Here is a 27,260-nt window from a genome sequence, read left to right on the forward strand (position 1 = left end):
CAGTCCAGGACAGAGCTCGCTCTCCTGATCAGTCTATTGAGTCTGCTCCTGTCCCGGTCCGAGCTGCCCCCCCTCCAGCAGACCACAGCGTAGAGGATGGCAGAGGCCACCACAGAGTCATAGAAGGTCCTGAGGAGAGTCCTACACACTCCAAAGGACCTGAGTCTCCTCAGCAGATGGAGGCGACTCTGGCCCTTCTTGTCGAGTGCTTGGGTGTTATCAGTCCAGTTCAGTTTATTGTTTAGGTGAACACCCAGGAATTTGTAGCTCTCCACTACATCAATGTCCAATCCCTGGATGCTCACCGGTGAGAAAGGGGATGTTTTCCTCCTGAAGTCGACTATCATCTCCTTTGTCTTGCTCGTGTTAAGCTGAAGCTGGTTGAGCTCACACCAGCTGACAAAGTCCTTGATAACCGACCTGTATTCCAGATCGTTCCCCTCAGAGACACAACCAACAACGGCTGTGTCATCAGAGAACTTCTGGATGTGGCAGTGGGTGGTGTTGTGTGTGAAGTCCGAGGTGTAGAGGGTGAAAAGGAAGGGGGAGAGCACCGTACCCTGATGGGCACCTGTGCTGCAGTGCACCACGTCAGACACACAGTGATGGAGCCTCACATACTGTGGTCTGTTGGTGAAGTAGTCCGTAGTCCATGCAGCCAGATGTTGGTCCACTCCGGCACTCTCCATCTTCACTCTGAGGAGCGAAGGCTGGATGGTGTTAAAAGCACTGGAGAAGTCGAAGAACATGACTCTCACAGTGCTCCCGCTGTCCTCCAGGTGAAGCAGCGATCTGTGCAGCAGGTAGATCACTGTGTCGTCCACTCCAATCCCAGGCTGGTAAGCAAACTGCAGGGGGTCCAGCTGTGTGCCCACCAGGGGTCGCAGGTGACGCAGGATGATCCTCTCCATGGTCTTCATCAGGTGAGAAGTCAGGGCAACAGGCCTGAAGTGGTTTGGCTCCTTGGGTCGCGGTGACTTTGGTACCGGGACCACACAGGAGGTCTTCCACAGGGCTGGGACCTTCTCCAGGCTCAGGCTCAGGTTGAATAAGTGCCTGAACACACCACAGAGCTGGTCAGCACAGTCCCTGAGGAGACTTGGGCTGATGCCGTCCGGGCCCGAGGCCTTCCTTGCCTTGAGCTTCTTCAGTTGACTTCTCACCTGATCATCTGTTATGGAGAAGTGGGTGGAGGATGACTGGGGTGTGTGGATGGTAGGAGGTGAGGGTCTCAGGGAGGGGGAGAGGGGGGTGGTGAACTGATGACCGGGGAGAGGGGGGAGGAGCGGGCTGGTGGGTTCATTGCTGATGCGGGTCGTTGAAGGTGGCAGGCTGAGGAGGGGAGGGGGGGAGGAGGAGAAGGCCAGGGGAGGTGTGAAAGAGGGGGCTGGGGGGTGTGAAGAGGGAGGCGAGGAGGCAGAGTCAAATCTGTTAAAAAACAGATTCAGCTCATCTGCCCAGTCCTTGTCTCCTCCGGCTTGGCTTCTTCCCACAGCTTTGCCGTGGCCGGAGATGTTCTGCAGCCCTCTCCAGACGTCCCTAGCATTGTTCTGCTCCAAACTCTTTTCTAATTTCCTCCCGTAGATGACCTTCCCCCTCCTGATCCTGAGTCTTGTTGTTACTCATTATTCATTTTTTATACTTTTAAAAGCGCTAAATACTTTTCTACGTGACATGTGTTTACTTAAACAGGATCTGAAGACGAAAAGGTGTATTTAATATAACGTATTCTTGACATTAACAGGAAGAGCAACGCTGTGTTTGTTGTCCCTAACAGCAAACCACGTTCCAAACGCGACGGACAAGTTTCCTCAGACTAGACTCCAAAGACAAATCAGAGAAGTAACGTACACGTCGTTATGTTGAACATTTTAATGACAACTTAACAAAAATGCATTCACGTGGACAGCTACGTATTCTCTTCCCGTTTTCAACAGCTGTCGTCACTACGACAACAACAGACGCTTTTGGCTGACGGTCGCCAGTTAACATGGACTCTCGTTAAACCGGAACACCGGTCCAAGATGGCGGCCCCACGGCTCGTCAGCGCCAATAGGCAGTAGCGGTCGATGCGGCGTCTACTCTTTATATGTCTATGGATACACACCTTTTAGCTAGCCGCTAGCTCCATTGTTTACGAAACCCGTTTCCGGTTACAAACGCAGCTCGGTAGCTCGCCTTTCCACATCATAAACTCCATAACTAACCCACCACAGCTTCAGTTCACCATACGCACGGCAGAAGAAAACCATCTTTTGTCATTTTTACCGAGCACCAACCTGGAAAGCAGAATTACGGCATCAGTGAGAGAGAAAACAAACCGCCATCCTCGTCTCCAAAGAGGAGGAAAGTGTCCGTCACCTGGGCCCCGTGGTGTACCGATCCCCGCACATTGGTTCCGCTTTCTTTGTTTCCCCGATACGTTAATATTGCTTACCAATAAAATTTGAAATTCGTACTAAACGCTACGCTGGTTATTATGTTATCCCTTAAGGGTGTATCACACATTCAAGCTGAAATAAATGTGGCAATATGCTGCTCTATACACGCTAAAAGTGGTGATTATTTACATGGAGTCTGGTGGAGATATGCTGCTCTATACACACTAAAAGTAGTGATTATTTACATGGAGTCTGGTGGAGATATGCTGCTCTATACACACTAAAAGTAGTGATTATTTACATGGAGTCTGGTGGAGATATGCTGCTCTATACACGCTGAAAGTAGTGATTATTTACATGGAGTCTGGTGGGTTTGGTGATGGTGATTTCGGGGCTGTTTCATGTTAAACTAAAAGGATCTTAGTCTTTAACTAAAGGTCTATCTTTGTAGGGATCCATCCCATAATATTATTAGAATAATAATCTGAGTCTGTCAGAGACAACAACTGAACCTTTAGTGGACGCAAACTTTACCTTTTAATTAGCAGTTGAAAATAAGACACAACCTTGGATTCAACATGGGGGGGGGACACTTCATTTTGTGCAACAATTTGTGTCTTTTCTGCATTAATTTATGGTGCAAATGTCTTTATGTATGTGAAGGAAATATAATAGTTATTTTGAATAGAATGCACTGAGGTACATAGTTTTTTATTATGGGGGGGTGTATCAATCCCAGTAAAGAGAGACAACTGATGAATGAAATCATGATATGATCAAATGAACAAATGGTGAAACATATACAGTGGGTACGGAAAGTATTCAGACCCCTTTAAATTTTTCACTCTTTGTTTCATTGCAGCCATTTTCCAAAAATCAAAAAAGTTCATTTTATTTCTCAGTAATGTACACTCAGCACCCCATCTTGGACAGAAAAAAACAGAAATGTAGAAATTTTTGCAAATTTATTAAAAAAGAAAAACTGAAATATCACATGGTCATAAGTATTCAGACCCTTTGCCGTGACCCTCATATGTAACTCAGGTGCTGTCTATTTCTTCTGATCATCCTTGAGATGGTTCTACACCTTCATTGGAGTCCAGCTGTGTTTGATTATACTGATTGGACTTGATTAGGAAAGCCACACACCTGTCTATATAAGACCTTACAGCTCACAGTGCATGTCAGAGCAAATGACAATCATGAGGTCAAAGGAACTGCCTGAAGAGCTCAGAGACAGAATTGTGGCAAGGCACAGATCTGGTCAAGGTTACAAAAAAATTTCTGCTGCACTTAAGGTTCCTAAGAGCACAGTGGCCTCCATAATCCTCAAATGTAAGACGTTTGGGACGACCAGAACCCTTCCTAGAGCTGGCCGTCCGGCCAAACTGAGCTATCGGGGGAGAAGAGCCTTGGTGAGAGAGGCAAAGAAGAACCCAATGGTCACTGTGGCTGAGCTCCAGAGATGCAGTCGGGAGATGGGAGAAAGTTGTAGTAAGTCAACCATCACTGCAGCAATCCACCAGTCGGGGCTTTATGGCAGAGTGGCCCGACGGAAGCCTCTCCTCAGTGCAAGACACATGAAAGCCCGCATGGAGTTTGCTAAAAAACACCTGAAGGACTCCAAGATGGTGATAAATAAAATCCTCTGGTCTGATGAGACCAAGATAGAACTTTTTGGCCTTAATTCTAAGCGGTATGTGTGGAGAAAACCAGGCACTGCTCATCACCTGTCCAATACAGTCTCAACAGTGAAGCATGGTGGTGGCAGCATCATGCTGTGGGGGTGTTTTTCAGCTGCAGGGACAGGACGACTGGTTGCAATCGAGGGAAAGATGAATGCGGCCAAGTACAGGGATATCCTGGACGAAAACCTTTTCCAGAGTGCTCTGGACCTCAGACTGGGCCGAAGGTTTACCTTCCAACAAGACAATGACCCTAAGCACACCGCTAAAATAACGAAGGAGTGGCTTCACAACAACTCCGTGGCTGTTCTTGAATGGCCCAGCCAGAGCCCTGACTTAAACCCAATTGAGCATCTCTGGAGAGACCTGAAAATGACTGTCCACAACGTTTACCATCCAACCTGACAGAACTGGAGAGGATCTGCAAGGAGGAATGGCAGAGGATACTCAAATCCAGATGTGAAAAACTTGTTGCATCTTTCCCAAAACGACTCATGGCTGTATTAGATCAAAAGGGTGCTTCTACTAAATACTGAACAAAGGGTCTGAATACTTATGACCATGTGATATTTCAGTTTTGTTTTTTAATAAATATGCAAAAATTTCTAAATTTCTGTTTTTTTCTGTCAAGATGGGTTGCTGAGTGTACATTACTGAGAAATAAAATGAACTTTTTTGATTTTTGGAAAAAGGCTGCAATGAAACAAAGAGTGAAAAATTTAAAGGGGTCTGAATACTTTCCGTACCCACTGTAGATTTTATTAAAAGCATTTAGAAACATTAGACTATATGATGATTGTTTATAGAAACATTTGTTTACCACATTTTAAATATTTTACAATATGATTGAAAGTATAAAGGACATAATAGTGACCAATACAAGTTGATTAATTTTTAGATGTGACATATCCTGAAGTGTTTTAGTCAAACAGTTCAAATGTTGATAATCAGAGATGATTTCAGATGAATGTTGTTGTGTTTGAGTCTCAGATCTGCTTCACAGGGCAGAGTGTGTGTGATGGTGAACAGACTGAACTTTGATTTCAGCAGCTGGTCTTCAGTCAGTGTTTCTGTCCACAGGAGAGACTCTCAGTCCTGCAGAGGACACAGAGACACTGAGGAACCAGACCAGACCATAAACCCAGGATAGAGAGGCTGAGTGAACGTGGTGTTGAAGGTGTGGAGGTGGATCAGTGAGTCAGAGGAGACTGTGTAGAAGGACAGAGAGCCAGCAGGAACGTCCACATACACTGCTACTCTGTTAGAGACAGAGCAGGAAGTGAGATCTGTTCTTCTCTTATTGTGCCAGACAGAGTAACCACCATCAGACCAGTTCAGAGTCCAGGAATGATCATTAAATCCAAACACACAGTCTTCACTGCCTCCTTTCCTTCTGATTCCTCTGTAACTCACTGATATATCAACCCTTCCTCTCCTCTCGACCTCCCAGTAACAGCGACCAGTCAGACCATCTCTACACAGAAGCTGAGGCAAGATGTCAAATCTGTCTGGATGATCAGGATATGACTGATCCTCCTTCACATTTGTCACCTTCCTGTTGTTGTCAGACAGTTTGAGGTCTCTGTGTACTGAGTTTCATCAAATGATGGACCTCTACTATCTGTCCACTAGATGGAGCTAACTGACCATCTAATGAGCTAAAGATCAGCAACTTGTACAGCAGCAGGTATCTCTCCAAGTGGCCTCCGTGTGACATATTACTTTTGTTACTTAAAGTACATTTAGCTGTTAATATTTACTACCTTAGTACTTTTTTTTTTCACTGCTTGACATTTACCTTTACATTCTCCGCTCCCTCCCTTTTGGGTGAGGAGAATATCTCCAAATTAAAACAATAAAAGCATCTTTCTCCTGACTGCAGCAGAAATGAATTTAATGTCTACTCACATTTGTCGACGGGTCTCTGGAGCACAGGCAGCGTCCCACCTGTGTGACCTCATGTTGCAGTGGATTGTGGGATACGCTTCATGCTGGAAGCTGTACTTTATATTCTAGCTGAAAGAAATAAAGGGGATGCATGGGATTACCCATAGACTGTATAGATATTGATTATATTATTAATATTAACGGTCTATGGGATTACCCCCTTTCTGGTTTACATGTCCCTGACTCTGCTGAATTACTTTAGGCCCGGTGTATTATAATCCACCAATAGAAGTATTTTAACTCTGCTGGCCGGCTCCATTGCACGTGTAACGTAAGTGGAGCTGATGTTCAACACTACGGTTCACCAGAATCACCAAACTGGCGACAGCGGCCAGAGAGCAGCGTGGTGGTGCGTATTGGAGAGTTGTCGCTCCTATCCCATCCCGGGCTTCAGTGTTGCCGGGTAGACCTGACCAGACTCCAGACCAACCAAAGAGATCTAATATTGGGGTTTGCAGCTGAGTTAACCACACAGGCCTATTACAGCCAGAACTTAACTATCTGCTCTACAAGCGGATAAACACGATAGTCTGTATGTTTTTTACAAGGTGTGTGCGGCCTTTCACACAGAAAAGGATCATAAGTGTCTGTATATCTTTTACATTAAACTACCGATATACAGGAAACGACTTCATGACTGTCAGTGAGCGGATCTGCAGTTTTGGTTTTGAGAGTTTTATTTCTTGTTTCCCTCCCCTGCGTCCTCTGACAACAGCTGACAGTAGATCAACGTTTTCACGATGCTGTGCCAGCTCCAAAAAACTGAAGAAACAACAACATTCCAGGGAACAGATGCTCCGCTAACTAGGGTTAGGCCCAGACTAGCAGCTAGCTTCTACAGCTAATGTTCCCAGCCCAGACTAGAAGCTAGCTTCTTCACACCTAAAGAGCCCGTATGAGCAGACGTATGTGAATAATTTAGCCAGCCTCCTATATACGTTGTCCTAGGGAAAGGGGGGGGGGCAATTCATTTTCCCAAGGGGCCACATGAGAAACAGGGGCTGTTATAGAGGAAGTATCAAGGTAGTAAGTATTAACAGCTAAAAGTACAACGTATACGTTGATGTATGTCACATGGAGGCCACTTGGAGAGATACCTGCTGCTGTACAAGTTGCTGATCTTTAGCTCATTAGATGGTCAGTTAGCTCCATCTAGTGGACAGATAGTAGAACTCCATCATCTGATGGGGGACTTCTCTCACACTGACTGGCTCTGGGAACAGGTTGGACAGGTTCTGACGTCTCTCTGACTCTGAAGTTATGAAGATGTCACGGCGTCATCGGATCAAATGCACATCAACACCAGAAATTCATACGTTGTAGAATTATTCTATTAATGTCAAGAAGTAACACAGTTGTAGAAGAAAGACATCCCTTTATACGTATATCAGATGAGGGGACATTCACATAGTTCACTCAGTTTGGAACATTTAATACACACTGGACAGTGAGGTATTGGCAGAGGTGGAAAATAAGGAAATACATTACTTACGCTACTGTAATGAGCAGTTTTGTTGTGTATTTTTCAAGTATCTTTTAAAATGTACTTGATTTTAAGGTGAAGGATTGTATTTTGCTACATTACAAATCCTATATTGAAGACCCATCTCTTCTGTTCTGCCTATCCTTAGTTTCTTATTTTATTTTATTTTTTTATCTACTGTGTCTAATCTACCAAACAACAATAACTGGAGAGTATCCATTTAAACATGGCCGACTTCCAGTATGTCAGTAATGAAGAGAGGAATGTTTGGACATATTACAGATTCATTTTATTTTGATTAAACCTTTATTTAACCAGGAACAATCCCATTGAGCTACAGTAACTCTTCTTCCAGGGAGTCCTGCCAAGACAGACGGCAATAAGTTTCATAATACACAAAAGACAGGACAATGGTTCCATACTACACCACAAATCTCTATAGATACTACAACACAAACAAGATATTACACTTAACTTCAACCGAAGCATACATGAAACTTAAAAACAGGTTCCACTGAGATTTGAACTCAGATTGCTGGATTCAGAGTCCAGAGTGCTAACCATTAAACAATGGAACCTTTAAAAGTGTTGCAAGGGTTTGCTAGGCAGTTTCTTTTATAATATCCACATGTGTGCTATTGTAGGCACACAACGATCACAACAAAGATGAAAAAGCAACAATTACAGGCCAACTTAAGTCATTTAGTTAGCTAAGCGTTCAGAGGATGTGGGAAAAAGCGAGTAAAGAGCAGGTTTTCAAAAAGTAGAATGGGAGCCAGAGCGTTCCTCTCCTGTGGAACCAGGTTCCAGTTTGGGTTCAGGAGGCAGACACCATCTCCACATGTAAGAGTAGGCTTAAGACTTTCCTCTTTGATAAATCCTATAGGTAGGGCTGGCTTGGGTGAGTCCTGAACCATCTCTTAGTTGTGCTGCTATAGGCCTAGACTGCCGGTGGACTTCCCATGATGCACTAGGTACCTCTCTCCTCCTCCTTCTCTCCATCTGTATGCAACCTCATATGCCTTTGAGATACAAGAACTTCTTCACTTGCGTAAATGGCCTATTTGTGCAAACAAAAGGTGGAAACAGATGATCTTAAGTGTAGGGTTTGGTGATTTTATTACCCCTAAAGTGTCTGCCAGTGCTTAGCATTATTAGCACCACACTCAAACCATCTGAGCTAACCGGCCTGCTTTTTAAGTGTTTGAAAAAGAAAGATTTCCGGAAACAAACCAGGCGAAATCAAGCAAAATTGGGCCAGTTCTGGATGGGCCACCTGGTTGTGTATGGTTTGTAGGGACTGCATATGTTTTCGGCGTTGCAAAAAAGTCATGGGAATCCAAGCCAAGATGCTACATGCTCCCATTCTGTTTCTGGAGGTAGACAGGAGCTTCTAACCACGAAGGGACTTGAACCCTCAATCTTCTGATCCGAAGTCAGACGCCTTGTCCATTAGGCCACGTGGTTGCAAGAAAAGGTAATATTTCCAAATCTGAATTGCCATGGTTTATCTGAAATTCAGGAGCGAGGTAACATTTTAAAAAAAGGCAGACTAATTACGTGGCCAGTTAGCTTTTGTTGAAGGAAATAGATTGAATGCTAGGCACATTAGTTACCTGTGACTCATATTGCACTTACTGATCAGACAACCTTACAACTGTATGTTTTTGGCCTTGCTACAAAAGACATTAAAAAACAGAGCTATAGAGATTGAGACTTGTTTTGCGTTAATGGCCGATTTGTGCATACAAAAGGTGGATACAGATGATCTTGGGCGTAGGGTTTGGCGATTTTAGTACCCCTAAAGTGTCTGCCGGTGCTTAGCATTTTTAGCACCACACTCAAACAATCTGAGCTAACCGGCCTGCTTTTTAACTGTTTAAAAAGAACAGATGTCCAGAAACAATTAAGGCCAAATTGAGCAAAAATGTCCGAGTTCTGGATGAGCTGGATGAGTTGTACACTTCGGCAATTCTGAACACTTTCAGACACTGTTGTATCATGTAAGTAACATGCACAAGTCTTTAAAAAGAAATGTGGCTGTTTTTCATGCAGGTTTGCATTATAACAATGCGGGTGCTATCTCTAAATGAACAATGGCCAACCTACATCCATCTTGTTAGCACCCAAATCTCTGTGCTGATCTCCCTGTTTGGATGGCAAGTCATCTGGTGGATTTTTCCCGTCAAGAGGAAGCGGATCAAGAGGGAGAGTTGTTTTATTGTACTCACCAGCAATAAAGTTTATTTGTCCACAAATCGCAATAGGTTATCAACGTTTTCAGCGAAAAAGAATACCACAGCTCAAGTCCCTGGTAAGGCAACAGCTTGATTCTGGGATATGTATGAAGTGCTCGCTAACGTCATCTGTCATGCAGGTTTGCTGGATGTTCACAGTCTGCTAGTCGCCATGATGAGTTGGGACTTTGAGCTTTTTAACCGTTTTGGTCAATTTAGCCAATTTTCAACCATTTTCTGCAATAACATTTGGTGTTCTCAGGCATTGTGCAAATTATGGTCTACCCTCCTGCTGTCCAGAAGACCGTGATCATGGCAACAGCTTAATGGTCTTCATTTACTTAAACTTCAATCTGTAGTTCAGGAGATTATTTTTTCCACAGCCAGCAGCTTCAGAAGCCTGGGTAGCTCAGTCGATAGAGCATCAGACTTTTAATCTGAGGGTCCAGGGTTCAATTCCCTGTTCAGGCGTAGAGTTGCACATTGCTAGATGAATGGTCCATTTGACATGTCTGTATGGACATTGACCAATTCAGACACTATCATTTCATGTGTTCCATGCACAAGTCTTTAAAAAGAATTGTGGCTGTTTTTCAAGCAGGTTTGTATCATAACAATGTTGCTGGTAAGTCTAAATGAACAATGGGCAACCTACATCCATCTTGCTAGCACCCACATCTCTGTAGTCATCTCCCTGCTTGGATAGTATGTCCAAGGACATACCACATATGTTCTATAACCCTTTTCATTGGTTTGCTACCACTCTTAAATAATTCCTTTTATTGTATCAATCTCAGAAATAACCAAAGAATGACAAATTCCATTCATGTGCTTGTGCCAGTGTTCAACCACCTGTCACTGTATTTTTAGTATCAGTTGTGTTTTTTTTGCTTTGAAAAAAAACTGCCCTATGTGAGGGTTGAACTCACAACCTTCAGATTATGAGACTGACGCACTGCCTACTGTGCCAACAAGGCTATGAAAGGAGCTGCAATGGTTTGCAAAATTTCAGAAAAACTAACAATTTGGTCGTCAATCTTAATAAAATCTATGTATGTGGAGACCTATGTTCTCACACAAAGGCTAAGATCAACACTAGATGCTTTGTAATGACCCCATGAAAAGGGGAGACAAAAGACTGTGTGCAAAGGTTGTATACAGTGCCTTTTCAACCTTTTGACACATTTCAGGATTCAAACATAAAGATATAAAATTTTTATTTTTTGTGAAGAATCACCAACAAGTGGGACACAATTGTGAAGTGGAACAAAATCTATTGGATATTTTAAACTTTTTTCTGGTGCGTGCAAAATTATTCGGCCCCTTTACTTTCAGTGCAGCAAACTCCCTCCAGAAGTTCAAAAGTACAACGTATACGTTGATGTATGTCACATGGAGGCCACTTGGAGAGATACCTGCTGCTGTACAAGTTGCTGATCTTTAGCTCATTAGATGGTCAGTTAGCTCCATCTAGTGGACAGATAGTAGAACTCCATCATCTGATGGGGGACTTCTCTCACACTGACTGGCTCTGGGAACAGGTTGGACAGGTTCTGACGTCTCTCTGACTCTGAAGTTATGAAGATGTCACGGCGTCATCGGATCAAATGCACATCAACACCAGAAATTCATACGTTGTAGAATTATTCTATTAATGTCAAGAAGTAACACAGTTGTAGAAGAAAGACATCCCTTTATACGTATATCAGATGAGGGGACATTCACATAGTTCACTCAGTTTGGAACATTTAATACACACTGGACAGTGAGGTATTGGCAGAGGTGGAAAATAAGGAAATACATTACTTACGCTACTGTAATGAGCAGTTTTGTTGTGTATTTTTCAAGTATCTTTTAAAATGTACTTGATTTTAAGGTGAAGGATTGTATTTTGCTACATTACAAATCCTATATTGAAGACCCATCTCTTCTGTTCTGCCTATCCTTAGTTTTTTATTTTATTTTATTTTTTTATCTACTGTGTCTAATCTACCAAACAACAATAACTGGAGAGTATCCATTTAAACATGGCCGACTTCCAGTATGTCAGTAATGAAGAGAGGAATGTTTGGACATATTACAGATTCATTTTATTTTGATTAAACCTTTATTTAACCAGCGAGGATCTCTGAATGATCCAATGTTGTCCTAAATGACTGATGGTGATAAATAGAATCCACCTGTGTGTGATCAAGTCTCTGTATAAATGCACCTGCTCTGTGATAGTCTCAGGGTTCTGTTGAAAGCGCAGAGAGCATCATGAAGACCAAGGAACACACCAGGCAGGTCCGTAATACTGTTGTGGAGAAGTTTAAAGCTGGATTTGGATACAAAAAGATTTCCCAAGCTTTAAACATCCCAAGGAGCACTGTGCAAGCGATCATTTTGAAATGGAAGGAGTATCAGACCACCCCAAATCTACCAAGACCTGGCCGTCCCTGTAAACCTTCAGCTCAGACAAGGAGAAGACTGATCAGAGATGCAGCCAAGAGGCCCATGATCACTCTGGATGAACTGCAGAGAACTACAGCTGAGGTTGGAGAGTCTGTCCATAGGACAACAATCAGTCGTACACTGCTCAAATCTGGCCTTCATGGAAGAGTGGCAAGAAGAAAGCCATTTCTCAAAGATATCCATAAAAAGTCTTGTCTAAAGTTTGCCACAAGCCACCTGGGAGACACACTAAACATGTGGAAGAAGGTGCTCTGGTCAGATGAAACCAAAATCAAACTTTTTGGCCACAATAGAAAACGATATGTTTGGCGTAAAAGCAACACAGCTCATCACCCTCAACACACCATCCCCACTGTCAAACATGGTGGTGGCAGCATCATGGTTTGGGCCTGCTTATCTTCAGCAGGGACAGGGAAGATGGTTCAAATTGAGGGGAAGATGGATGCAGCCAAATACTGGAGCATTCTGGATTAAAACCTGTTGGAGTCTGCAAAAGACCTGAAACTGGGACGGAGGTTTATCTTCCAACAAGACAATGATCCCAAACACACCGCAAAATCTACAAAGGAATGGTTCAGAAATAAACGTATCCAGGTGTTAGAATGGCCAAGTCAAAGTCCAGACCTGAATCCAATCAAGAATCTGTGGAAAGAACTGAAAACTGCTGTTCACAAACGCTCTCCATCCAACCTCACTGAGCTCGAGCTGTTTTGCAAGGAAGAATGGGCAAGAATTTCAGTCTCTCGATGTGCAAAACTGATAGAGACATACCCCAAGCGACTTGCAGCTGTAATCGCAGCAAAAGGTGGCTCTACAAAGTATTAACGCAGGGGGGCCAAATAATTTAGCACGCACCACTTTTCAGTTTTTTATTTGCTAAAAAAGTTTAAAATATCCAATAGATTTCGTTCAAAAGTCAACGTTAACGTTAGTGGTTAGCGATTGGCGTGAGCATAGCAAGCTAGCGATTTTTAAAAAGTTTCAGTTAGGAACATGGTTGCAAGCATGTACGGACAGGACTGTATAGACCACAAAACAAGACTGTCGTAATTTTTAAATCAATTATTTAAGCCGAAAATACCAGAAATGCATCTCTCTGGTCGATGCGGCAGCCATTGTTGCCTGTTGCACATTGTATATCGCTACCCCTCGGTTTCAAGTAAGCTGGCATTCTCCCTTGATTTTCTTCATTCATTGTCTATGGTTCCTAGGGCCATACACCCCTTACCCCTCGATCAAAAACATTATTGGGACAGCACTCACGTGAACGCTCAAGACGTAGGGAAAGGGGTAGGGGTAAGATAGAGAAATGAGATTCAGCCTAAGACCTCTTGTGTTAATCTGACTGATAGGGTTATGGAACATAGTGGTAGACCAAGGCCTCCTGTGGTAATCTGACTTGAAGGGTTTTGGAGCGTAGTGTTAGACTAAGACCTCCTGTGACACAAACTAAGCAGTATGCTCTCCCTTTTATACCTCAGGCTATTGTAGACAGCACAACAACCACTTCAAACATACACATTTTTCAGTTTTTATTGTACTTTATCTATACAATATTAATGCTCCAGTTTTAAAGGGTGTTACAGCGGGTATGAGCACTCTAATTTCCATTTTAATGGATGAAATAAACATAACATAAAGACTGTACCCTTCAGCAGGAGGAAACATTTCACAAACAGATGCATTTTTAATTTTCAGCAGCCTAGGAGTGGACTTTATATGGAGACAAAGCATATCAATTAGCAGAGGATGGTTTTGATCCATCGGCCTCTGGGTTATGGGCCCAGCACGCTTCCGCTGCGCCACTCTGCTCTGCTGAACAAGGCAACAGGTTCAGATAAGCAGGTAAATCACTGTAGTGTTAGATGTTTAAATGTGCGCACAAGAAAGCTAAGAGATTACTGTGGGGAAATGGAGACTGGCTAGGTTAACTGAAGATTTTAAACATTGTAAAAAATGTATGAAACATATGAACACGTTAAACATATACGGGCACATAATACATACCTGCAGTCTCAGTCTTTGGATGGTATAGGTAGCGTATCGGTACCGTGACGGCTGACATGTACCCCGTCACAGTTACCGACAATTTTGTTAATGAATGAGTATTTCACATTGAACACTTACGATTGGGTGGTCATTAAAAACAGGGCATTGCAAGTACAGATATAAAATCCAGAGTCAGAAAGGGGTCTTTAGGTACTTCACTAAGCTATGTCACAAGGGATAACCTCATCCAAACGCCAAGTCATCAAATTGGTTACCTTCCAGCAATGTAACATTTGCAAAAGGCAGTAGTGGGATTTGAACCCATGCCTCCAGAGAGACTGGAGTCTTAATCCAGCGCCCCAGACCACTCGGCCACACTACCTGCACATTACCATGCTTCACATCGTAACACACACAGGGACCTTAACTAACGTAATGCTTGTTAACTGTTATCACTCTTTGTCATTTTTCTCTGGCATTGTTGATTATTAGAATATTGTAACCAGCATTAAGTGAGTAGGTGTAGGTCTGTGTGAATATGGGCTGAGCATTTACCTGGACTGAATTTGTGAACATCTTCTTTTGCATATTCATTGTAAAGAGCCATTACTCCTCCAACTGCCAACTATTGTTCTAGAGACAATAGGATATACAGTTTTAGATTGCAAGGTAACTGTCAAAGACCAAAGACTTCATTGAAATACCTCAAGTGATCAAATCAGTTTGTCAAAATGGGAAAGGTCTTGTTTTTTATTGCAAATTCCAGCACAGTTCTAAAATTATTCTTTAAAATATGTCCATTTACCATTCAAAAACAAAAGTACAATCATGAAACACATACTACTTAGATAGAACGAACTTGTTCAGGTGGCAATGAAATGATTCCAGAGACGTGGACCCTCTGGCACAGCGATACTTGGTCAGGACAACACCCCCCTTCTTGATAGTACCCGTCTCTGTATGAAGCTGCACACCAGGCAGGTCCTGGATGCACTTGATGTGTTGTTACTGCACACGCCAGATGTCACAAAACTGTTGGGTGGAGCCTCATGTATTTGCTTGTATTACATCAAGTGACCTGCATACCAATGACCGCAAAGTTTTATATGTACATGGTTTCTAAAGGCCACTTGGGTGATCTTCGAGCTGCTCTATGGTCTTCAGCTGGAGGATAAATCCCAGAGTTGGCACACTCCAGGTTATCAAAGCAACACACATCCCTGGGTGGACTTGAACCCCCATCTTTCCACCTAATAGCCAACTGCGCTGACCTATTATGCCACAGAGACTACGCCTGTCTGATGTTTAATGAGCGGGAGCTCGATCTTTAAGCCCCAAGCATTTGCTTTATGGCTTTTTGAGGTTGAGCTGCACATGTATGCTTATCAGGCTATTTTCCTGTTTATATTTCCTTATGAATTGGGGAAGCTGCCTCATGCGGGAATGTAGAAGCTGGACGTGCATTGTATTGTTCTTACATCTCAATTGGATTCTGACTTTGACTTCAAATATTTGGCATCCAAGAAAATTTTTAAACTGATGATGCATCAGTCATTTTGCTGGTGGTTTCTTGGTCACAGCAACAAGCTTGATCATTGACATACAGTTGCCCGCCACATATCACAAAACTGTTGGGTGGGGCCTTAAGTATTTGCTTGTATTACATCAAGTTTTCCAATAACATTAACAAGCATAACGTTGCTTACGGTGCCTGTTTGTCATGATGTGGAAAGTTGATAATTGCAGATCTTGTGGCCGAGTGGTCTAAGGCGCTGGATTAAGGCTCCAGTCTCTTTGGAGGCGTGGGTTCAAATCCCACCACTGCCATTTGCACAAATTACATAGCTGGAAGGCAACCAATGTGATGTCTTACAGCTGTGGCATTTGGCCTGAACTTGGTGAAGTAACTAGAATCATCCGTCAATAACTTTGCTGAGATTGTTCCTTGTTAACCTGAGGTTCAACGATTGGTGAAACCTTCCTTTCCAGCACTTTGGAGTAGAAAATCAACAAATAGTTGTGATAATTAATCGTGATCTCCATATTGATCAAAGTAATTGTCGTTATCATTTTGGCCATTAATCATGCAGCTCAAAGAGATTTTATCAAACCAGGTTGGGCAAGTAACCTTTCTGCTGACTTCTTGTAAAAAAAGAAAGTACCACAACCCAAAAACAGTTACTGCGATGGCTGGGAATCGAACCCAGGTCAACGGCTTGGAAGGCAGCTATGCTCACCACTATACCACCATCGCTTGAATGTGATGTTCACTTCAAATCTTGTAATACATTTGGGCAATGAGACTGGTTCAAATCTGGCTCGAAGGAGCAGTCTTTTCCAGAGTTTCCCTTCAGGGATCAATAAAGAATTTCTGATTCTGATGTAGAGATGGACAGACAACCCAAAAGTATAATACTTCTTGCCGAGACATAACAAGAAACAAAAAAACTGACTATTGTAAGTAATGAATGGCTTCATGAATAGACAACCATCATCCCAGTGTATGCCATTAACAGTCTATGAGTGGTCAATTAGAGTCCAATGACTTTCTTTGGGGCAACTCCTTTTTCCTCCAGATAGAGCTCATTCAGCATTAGAAAGTACCAGTTAGTGCTGGATATCTATTCCAAAACTCCCATTCTTTTATTTATTTAGCTAGCGGTGGACAACAGCTGAAATGTACTTGCTCTGCATGTGTTAGTGTCTGATGATGAACTCACAACCAAGACAACCCCAAAGAGAAGCACTTATGAACACAATGATCATCAGTGTCTTTATTTGAGGTGATCTGAATGTGATTACAATGACATCTTAAGTTACAGTCTTAACCAATAGAAACGTTTATGAACATTAGTGCAAACAGGTATAGAGCTGCTTGTTACGTTGTCGTGGCCGAGTGGTTAAGGCGATGGACTAGAAATCCATTGGGGTCTCCCCGCGCAGGTTCAAATCCTGCCGACAACGAGTGCTGTTTTTTAAGAGTGGTAGCCAACCAATGACACATCACAGCATACCAAATCGCAGATGTGCCTTCATAAACAATATTGTCTTATCTCATAGGTACTGGAAGCAACCAGTCTCCACCAAGGTATTTCTTATCAATCTGTCTTACAAGATTTGCAGTGAACGTTGTATTGTCCAGCAGAAAGGCAACGGGTGTGTTACTTTTCGACTATGATTTATACCATAGCATTGCAAGCATTTTGCCCAGGTTTGAATTCAAGCCACCGCATTTTTCAATTTCCTTGCGGGAGTCATCCCAAAAGGATTGATAAAGATAAGTCTAAGTCTATCTCAGAAAAAAGTCAAAAGAATTTTAAAATCTTCAGGGGATGTAGCTCAGTGGTAGAGCTCATGCTTTACATGTATGAGGACCTGACATCTCCAGCAGGTATTATGGTAGAGTCTTTAAAAGAGCTGCAACAGATATTACCTCCTGTGGTAATCTGACTGGTAAACAACACAACAAGCACTTTGAACGTACATGTTTTACGGTTTCTATTTACAGTATTTATTACTTGTAGTGTAGTATATTTACTGTATTACACTCCAGTTTTTATGTGTGTTACAGCGGGAATAAAAGGTATGAGCACTGAAGTTTCTTTTTTTATGGGTGAAATAATCTCAACATGCCATTAAGTTTACTCTTCAGCAGGTGGAGACATTTCACTTCAGACACTTGCAACATCAGTTGCTGTGTTAAACATCAACAGACTGGATATATACTTACTGAAGATACAAAGCACAGGAAATAGTAGAAGATGGTTTCGATCCATCAACCTCTGGGTTATGAGCCCAGCACGCTTCCGCTGCTAATATTAATATAAAGGCTTATATTGCAATCTCGTCACCCTACATGTAGGTGTACCTATGTTTAAATAAACACACAGTAGCAAAGTTTATGCAGTGTTTTTTTAATTTTACCTGTGTTTTTTTTCTGTGAGGGACAGCTCTGTCAGGCTTATTTATTTAGCATAGAAGCTAGCATTGGCTAACTAGCAGCCAGCCTGCTTCCAAACAAATACTTTTTAATTATCTCAACACTTTTTAACAGTCAAACTGAAACACTGGCGGTGAGCTCCAGGTCCTGAAGCTGCAGACGGACATGGATAGCTTCAGACCCGCTCACCACTACAGGGCTGCCAACTTTTCCAAAAACCTTGGAGTGAGATTTGGAGGGCCAACCCATATTTTGCCGCGTACAAAGCAATTTCTTTGGGTCTTTATCCTTTAGGGTTTAAATTGGGATTTGTTATATGTGGGGGGATGGGGCTCTCCCTGGGGGGGTCTAGGGGTATGCTCCCCCAGGGAAAAAATTTGAAAAATAAACCATTAAATGGCACTTTCTGGAGAGTTTTTTTGCAAAAAAAAAATGGAGAAAACAAGTCTTGCATGATATGTGCAAAACTGTAGGGTTAAGAGCCTTTGCATTGTAGTATCAACAGGTTTTAGGGCATTCAGCATTTACATTATTAACTTCTTATGATATAAGAACTGACCCACACAATGTGCCAAACATAATGAATCACATGAAGAGACAGGAGCACATGTCAGCAACAGCTGAGAAGATTTGGGTCTGTGGTGAACAGGTCCAGGGGTCCCTGGTGTAGGGACCAGGGACCCAAAGTTAAATTAATGTTGAGGGATCAACTAAGACCACTGAAATTCTAAAGAATGAGAACCACTGAGTTGCATAAATTCTAATCCTTTAACCTTTGTGCCAAGGCTCAGTAATGTTTGGCCCTCATCCTCTGTGCCCCACTTACTGTTTTTACTTTTTTGTGAAAATAAAGACTATTTGTTCATTTTAAAAAACATCAAATTAATTATTTACAGTTACATTTAGAGATGCAGAGGTTAGAGATGCACAATAGTGGCCCAACGTTGCAGTATCGTATATATATATATATATATATATATATATAGTACATATAGTATAGCTCAGATGTGTTTCACCAGATTTCTGCTCATATTTACAACTTTGTGCACATTCAAAATATAACTCCCCCCATCTCTGTTGTACGTGATTCGGAGAGTTGTAATATAGTAGCTATATATAGTATAATATAGTATATGGTGTAATATAGCCAGCTGTACATGTCATTGCTCCGCTGATATGGTGGATCTCATTCAGACCGTCTGACGGACACAGAGGCCCATTTGGGTCTCTGGTCTCTGACAGAGATTAGAGGAGGCTGTACGCTGCTCTTCATCGGAGGACTACACGGATGCAACGCGTCACTGCCCCCCCCCCCCAGAGCGAGTCCAATAACATGAACTGAAGTTGCTACACTACCAGCCGCGCTGCTCAACTCTATCTTTACAGAGAGAGTGGACACGAAGCGACGGACGGGTCTGTGATACTCAGAGCTCATACCTGAAGCCGGGAATGCACCTGGGATGGATCGTGAAAAAAATGTTCTCAGTTTGCGACAATTTGAAAATTCCACAGACAGGGAGCGCTCTTGAACCCCTCACAGTCTCTGAAAGCACAACTAGTCGATCACAAGTGGCTCAACAGGTAAAAACATAGATAAACTCATCTTTCAGAAATTTGACCGACCAGGTTGACACTTCAGCGTGAGAAATCGGGGGTGTGGCGTGTGCGCGTGTGAAACCAGTCAAATGCGTGTGTCTCACGGCCAATGCGTGAGAGTTGGCAGCCCTGTTTTAGCTTTAGCCTGGCTGGTAGCGCCTTTCTGCTTGTTTCTTTAAGCTAACTATATTAGCTTTAGACCGGCTGGTAGCAGCTTTCTGCTTGTTTCTTTAAGCTAACTATTTTAGCTTTAGCCTGGCTGGTAGCAGCTTTCTGCTTGTTTCTTTAAGCTAAATATATTAGCTTTAGACCGGCTGGTAGCGCCTTTCTGCTTGTTTCTTTAAGCTAACAATATTAGCTTTAGCTTGGCTGATAGCAGCTTTCTGCTTGTTTCTTTAAGCGAACTATTTTAGCTTTAGCCTGGCTGGTAGCAGCTTTCTGCTTGTTTCTTTAAGCTAACTATATTAGCTTTAGCCTGACTGGTTGCAGCTTTCTGCGGTGGGAAATGGTCGGGAGACGTTGTGATTATGTTGCATTAATCAGGGGGTTTAGTTTGTATTTGAGGAGAACATAAAACCCCAACTACTGTAGCGTCACTCACTACCCATCAAATACTATGACATCACTGTGTCAGAGGCAGCTGTTGCCAACGGTAGGCTACTTTTCTACACACGGAGAGCCTCACTTCCCATACCAAACCCCGTCGGACTAACGTCACATACACACGTTGCCCACATGGCTACCTGTCTTAAAGGGGAATGGTCGGATGGTAATAATCATGTAAAGGAGAAACGGTGAAAGGTTACTTTTCTATCAAGCAGCAAAAAAGTATTAACGTCAACATCGTAACGTCCTGCAATGTGACTTTCGCGAATGCGCACATCGCGATGTCAATGCTAAAACACAATATTGTTCAGCCCTAACTGACGGTATACTTCAGTAAGCTAGTTTGCCACTTTTATCTTGGGTAATGCCACATGTAAATATATCTTAGTTTATTTAGATACCCAACATAGGTTATACTACGTACACTGTATAACAATACATTACGTGTTTCTTTATTTCATCTTACATTTTTGCTAGCCTGTTGTGTAGTTATATTGTTTTTACAATTATCTTTGTTTAATATCTGTGACTCATTACTATCTAAGTAACTGGTCATTGTGTTTTCTCCCAGTTTCACCCTTTGTTACTCAAATAAACTTGTTACAAGGATCCCGGTCGCCAGTGCTTGATGGTGGAAGGTGTTTAGCTGCTGGTCAGATTGCACTGCGTTACGTACGTGAAGGACAAGACATATTTCATGGTAAGTATTTCCAGGTAATCTCTCCACCTCTAATCTCTGCACCTCTGTTATTCTAATATTACCATGTAATAAAATTGAAACAGGCAGTTTTGCATTTTCCACCACTGATTCATGGTTGTTTGACAGTAACTACCAGAAGCATTTCCAGGTAATCACTACACCTCTGTCTTACTACGTAATAAAATAGAAACAGGTAGTTTTGCATTTTCCACCACTGATTCATGGTTTTTATTTCAGAAACTACCGGAAGCATTTCCAAGTAATCACTACAGCTCTGTTTTTGTATTATTACCATGTAATTAAATCGAAACAGGCAGTTTTGCATTTTGCACCACTGCCTTCTAAATCTCTAACCATGCGCCATTTCTTGCCTAAAACAATATACCCAACAATATGTTAAATTAAATTAGATAGATGTAACTCCCTGATGGTCTAATGGCTAGGATTTGGGGCCCTCACAGCTGCAGCCGGGGTTCAATTCCCGGTCAGGGAATGGTCAGGACTTGACAGATACAGATTTAAAAGAGCAAGTTTTTGGTTGATTTGTCAAATTCTTCCTCATTAGTTTAACGTTTTAAAGAGGACCATTTCCTTTAAATCAGACCACGACAGTGGATGTATCCTTTTGTCATCATTGATGGGTCATAAACACTTCATCTTCCTCCATCTCAATAACAATTCTTTTCATTTTTTCAAGCAGTAACTAAACCCCTAACCAACATTTTTAACTGAAAACCAATGTATGTGAGTGTCAAGTAATGTTATTGTTGGATTCAGGTCCAAATTTTGACATTTTAGTGCAATGCAAAGGTGCATAACAGATTTTTTTTCTACATACCTAGAGCGATGCAAAGCAGGGGGGGCCGACTAGTCAAGGAACAGCAAGAGACTTGGTATTTAAGACTACAAACTGACTATGTGACAGATGTGTAATCTGTCATGTCCTGCCTTCTGAAGCTCTAGCCAGGCGCCACTCCTCGCCTAAAACAATATGAGTCATTCCAGTAAGTGAAAAGAAAACTCACATCTATCAAAGATAACTTTGATAGATGTGACTCCCTGGTGGTCTAGTGGCTAGGATTCGGCGCTCTCATCGCCGCGGCCCGGGTTCGATTCCCGGTCAGGGAATGGTCAGGACTTGAGAGACTCAGGTGTGATGTTTGAAAGAATAAGTTCCTGATTTTGATTTGTCAAATTCTTCCTCATTAGTTTAAATGAACTGACAACATCAGTTATATGACTTACAGTTCTCAAAGACTCACACTATCTCAACTGCTTATCCTTTAGACAGCTAGTCTCTTTTTCTTTTCTCTCACTTTTTGTCTCTATCTGGCCTAAGTATTTGCTTGTATTACATCAAGTGACCTGCATACCAATGACCGTAAAGATTAATATGTACAGTACATGGTTTTCAGAACTGTACCTTCAGATATAGGTAAGGCCACTTGGGTTATCTTTGGCTGCTCTATATTTACCTGCAGAATGATAAACCCTAGAGTTGGCTTACTCCAGGTTATTTAAGCATCTAACGTCCCTGGGTGGACTTGAACCACCATCCTTTCGGTTAACAGCCGACTGCGCTGACCTATTGCGCCACAGAGACTGCTCCTGTCTGCGTTGTTTTGAGCGGGAGCTCGATCTTTAAGCCACAAGCATTCGCTTTATGGCTTTTTGAGGTTGCGCTGCACATGTATGCTTATCAGGCTATTTTCCTGTTACTCAGAAATTGGGGAAGCTGACTCATTTGGAAATGTAGAAGCTGGACGTGCATTGTATTGTTCTTAAATGTCACTTGGATTCTGACTTTGAATTCAAATATTTGGCATCCAAGACAATTTGGGAACTGATGATGTATCAGTCAACATGCTGGTGGTTTCTTGGTCACAGCAACAAACTTGATCATTGACATACAGTTACACGCCACGTATCACAAAACTGTTGGGTGGAGCCTTATGTATTTGCTTGGATTACATCAAGTGACCTGCATACCAGAATCAGAATCAGAATCAGAATCAGAATCAGAGTCAGCTTTATTCGCCAGGTATGAGGACACATACGAGGAATTTTTCTTTGGAGCATTGTTGCTCACACTGTGCTTACACACAAAACACAAAACAACCGAAACAAAAAAATGTACACACTAGTCTATACACACAATATATACATACTCTAAACAGAACAATACAGAGGCCGTCAGAGATGGCAAAAGTACTCACTGCCCGTGCTCAAGTAGAAGTACAGATAATTGTGTTAACAAATACTCTGGTAAAAGTAGAAGTACTGATTTAACTTCATTACTTATGTTGTTTTTACACTTTTGTTTTTGTACAGACTTAACAACTTTTAAGGCTATTGTCACCGTTTTGACAGAGCCCTGCTCCCAGTCTCTATGCTAAGCTAAACTTGCTGCTGGCTGTAGCCCTTATTTTATCATTATCATTACTTTAATTCTGGTTTTAAGTACACCATGTTTGGTGCAGCCCAAGTTAACTTTAGCATTGTATATTAATATTGTCCCCATCTCAAAATAAAGTTTTCCAATGGGTATTTGTTCCAGTATGGGAATGTAGGCCATCACTGCAGGTAAAAGATAACATGAAACCTTGATAATGCAGGGGGGCGATAGAGAGATCTAATAAACCAGGCGCTTAACTGAATAAATGATCCAAGCAAGATCAATGTGGGAAGGATTGAGAGGAGGAGGGATGGTTTTGAGGGGGGGTGTTGGAGAGAGAGTTGGGTGTTGGATCCGTGTCCATCAGTTCTCTTCTGTCATTAGACTCTTCTATTGGGTGACAAGTCACCTGTGTCCAAGAAGGAGGGGGCGGTGGTTAGAACATTGCTGCCACTGAACACTGGGCTCTGACTAATGTTGAAGAGCCATTATGCCTATTATTTAACGTCAGGACAAGAGCTCAGTGCACACACTATAGGCTCTCCATACCTCTGTCACTAGGTGCCAGTTCTATGGAAAGTCTATTCTTCTTTGCTGATCATAACTCTCGCTGCAGCATGTGAAGTGTTATATCTTGGGTTGTAAATGCCAATTAACACATTATTTTTTTCCTTTACTGTCCTTTCCTTTGAGTCACCTTTTCCCACTCATCTATGCTCTTCTTCCTCCTTGTCTTCATTACAGGGGACTGCAGGTGCCCAGATGCTTAGCTGGGCTGCATCATGGAAGACACAGGGTAAAAATTCACATCATAGCACACTGATGTGAACAACAAAAACACAACAGACCTGTAAAATTAATCTCTTCTCTGTTTGTTGACAAAATTAAACAGCAAGTCTGTTTTCTTGTCGCTGCAATTTGTTCTGTTCATTTTGCTTAATTAATTCAATTCAATTCAATTTTTCAATTCAATTTTATTTATAGTATCAATTCATAACAAGAGTTATCTCAAGACACTTTACAGATAGAGTGAGTCTAGACCACACTCCAGAATTTACAAGGACCCAACAGTTCTAATAGTTTCCTCCAGAGCAAGCAACAGTGCGACAGTGGCGAGGAAAAACTTCCTTTTAGGCAGAAACCTCGGTCAGACCCAGGCTCTTGGTAGGCGGTGTCTGACGGGCCGGTTGGGGTTAGAATGAAGAGTGGCAATAACAAAAATAGAAAAAATTAGTAGTTTGTAGAAGTTCTTTGTAGTATTTCATGGCATAGCAGGACGCTGTGCGGCATTACAAGGCACAGCAGGACGTAGCAGGACGTAGCAGGACGTAGGCAAGGCAAGGCAAGGCAGCTTTATTTCTATAGCACATTTCAGTTAAAAGTCATAAGCATTAAAAATCAATAAGACACATGAATAGACAGTTAAAAACAAAATAGAAACATTAGGACACATAAAACACAAGAATAAAAGTTACAGTGCAGCATAAGAAAGAAATTAGCATTAATTTAAAGAAAGGCAGCATAAAAAGGAAGGTCTTCAGCCTTGATTTAAAAGAACTGAGAGTAGCAGCGGATCTACAGGTTTCTGGGAGTTTATTCCAGATAGGAGGAGCATAGAAACTGAAAGCTGCTTCACCCTGTTTAGTTCTGATTCTGGGGACAGAAAGTAGACCTGTCCCAGATGACCTGAGAGGTCTGGGGGGGTCATAGTGTAGTAGCAGATCAGAAATGTATTTTGGACCTAAACCGTTAAGGGATTTATAAACTAGCAAGAGTACTTTGAAATCAATTCTTTGAGACACAGGAAGCCAGTGTAAAGACTTCAGAACTGGAGTGATGTGATCCAGTCTCTTGGTCTTAGTGAGGACTCGAGCAGCAGCGTTCTGAATCAGCTGCAGCTGTCTGATTGATTTTTTAGGGAGACCTGTAAAGACCCCGTTACAGTAGTCAAGTCTACTGAAGATGAAAGCATGGACCAGTTTTTCCAAGTCCTGTTGACACATAAGTCCTTTAACCCTTGATATGTTCTTTAGGTGATAGTAGGCTGACTTTGTAATTGTCTTAATGTGGCTGTTAAAGTTCAGGTCTGAGTCCATGACTACACCAAGATTTCTGGCTTTGTCTGTTGTTTTTAACATTGTTGTTTGAAGCTGAGCGCAGACTTTTAATCGTTCCTCTTTTTTTCCAAAAACAAATACCTCAGTTTTTCCTTCATTTAATTTCAGAAAGTTCTGGCACATCCAGTCGTTAATTTGTTTGATGCAGTTAGTCAGTTTTTGTATTTGACTATAGTCCCCTGGCGATAAGGTTATGTAAATTTGTGTGTCATCCGCATAACTATGGTAACTTATTTTGTTTTTCTCCATAATCTGAGCCAGTGGAAGCATGTAGATGTTAAACAGAAGAGGCCCCAGAATGGAGCCTTGCGGAACTCCGCACGTCATATTTGTACGCTCAGATGCATAATTACCTATTGACACAAAGTAATCCCTATTTTTTAGGTAGGATTCAAACCAGTTTAGTACTAAGCCAGAAAGTCCTACCCAGTTTTCCAATTGGTCTAGTAATATGTCATGGTCGACCGTGTCAAATGCAGAACTGAGATCAAGTAATACTAAGATTGAAATTTTGCCATTATCTGTGTTAAGGTGGATGTCATTAAAGACTTTGACAAGAGCCGTTTCAGTGCTGTGGTGTGGTCGGAAACCCGACTGAAAGGTATCAAAACTGTTGCTTAGTGACAAGAAATGGTTGAGTTGTTGAAAAGACTACTTTTTCAATGATTTTACTTAAAAACGGAAGGTTTGATATTGGCCTATAGTTGCTCATTAGTGACTTGTCTAGGTTGTTCTTTTTTAAAAGTGGCTTGATTACTGCAGTTTTCAGGGCCTGTGGAAAGATACCTGAAAGAAGAGACGTGTTCACAATCTGTAGAAGATCAGAAGCCAAACAAGTTGAAACACTTTTGAAAACACCCGTTGGTAGAATATCAAGGCAACAGGAGGAGGATTTCAGATGTTGTATAATGTCCTCCAGGTTTTCATGGTTGATTATATGAAATTATGTCATATTGGAAATAGTTTTGCTTGAACACTGTGACAACACATGTCCTGTACTTGATATGGAGGCACTGACTGTTTGTCTAATCTTCAGAATTTTGTCTTTGAAGAAGGATGCAAAGTCATTGCAGGCTTTGGTAGATAAAAGTTCAGATGCTACTGGCACTGGAGGGTTTGAATTACTTCCTGCTTCTTACAGTGCAGACGCTTTGCTGCTTGCTCCTGCTTCTGCTTGCATATTTTTGCTGATAATCGTGCTTTTCCTCTGAGAAACTATGAGCAGCGGCTCTTGGACACTTCAAAAACACTGGACTATACATTTTTGTAGACATAGTAGGCTATTGCCATATTTTAAAATTTTTCTGCGTGAGCGTGGCCTACCAATAGCTCAAGCCTGTCCTACAGTGATTGTTGCTAAAGCTAATTAGCAGCAAGATGCCTCCTTTCTCCGTAGAAGACTACTACAAACTCCTTCAGAAGATTGCACTTCTGGAAACCAAGGTTCACCTTCTAGAAGTGAACGTGGAAGTTAACGGATCTTGTGGAATGACACCACTTTACCATGGACCCATAACAATGGACAGAAGTATGCTAACACACGGCTAATTAGCACCAACAAGACTACAAAGAAACAGGAGGGTGGAACTGGTAATAAATCAACAAGTGGCGGTCCTCCCTGGAACTCGTCTGGTGCGAAGCCTAAGAGTAAATCATTTTCCTGGGAAATGGGAGGACGACTAACGGGCCGGGCACAGCGCCCTGAGGTTTGTGATATGACCGGCTGGCCT

At 42.1% G+C, this 27,260-nt stretch overlaps 5 non-coding genes across 5 annotated transcripts; 2 read left to right on the top strand and 3 right to left on the bottom strand.

Moving 5' to 3' along the window:
- Window positions 1–8,890: 8,890 nt before the first annotated feature.
- On the bottom strand, window positions 8,891–8,963 carry trnar-ucg (transfer RNA arginine (anticodon UCG)). The gene has a single exon. It is a non-coding gene; the product is annotated as a tRNA-Arg (tRNA).
- Window positions 8,964–16,358: 7,395 nt separating this feature from the next.
- On the bottom strand, window positions 16,359–16,430 carry trnag-ucc (transfer RNA glycine (anticodon UCC)). Its single transcript has one exon. It is a non-coding gene; the product is annotated as a tRNA-Gly (tRNA).
- Window positions 16,431–17,058: 628 nt separating this feature from the next.
- trnas-aga (transfer RNA serine (anticodon AGA)) lies at window positions 17,059–17,140 on the top strand. The gene has a single exon. It is a non-coding gene; the product is annotated as a tRNA-Ser (tRNA).
- Window positions 17,141–22,074: 4,934 nt separating this feature from the next.
- Window positions 22,075–22,146, top strand: trnae-cuc (transfer RNA glutamic acid (anticodon CUC)). The gene has a single exon. It is a non-coding gene; the product is annotated as a tRNA-Glu (tRNA).
- Window positions 22,147–22,547: 401 nt separating this feature from the next.
- Window positions 22,548–22,621, bottom strand: trnan-guu (transfer RNA asparagine (anticodon GUU)). The gene has a single exon. It is a non-coding gene; the product is annotated as a tRNA-Asn (tRNA).
- Between the last annotated feature and the right edge of the window lie 4,639 nt (window positions 22,622–27,260).

This window comes from Etheostoma spectabile, unplaced genomic scaffold (genome assembly GCF_008692095.1).
Source record: "Etheostoma spectabile isolate EspeVRDwgs_2016 unplaced genomic scaffold, UIUC_Espe_1.0 scaffold00000963, whole genome shotgun sequence".
In the NCBI taxonomy this organism is placed as follows: domain Eukaryota; kingdom Metazoa; phylum Chordata; class Actinopteri; order Perciformes; family Percidae; genus Etheostoma; species Etheostoma spectabile.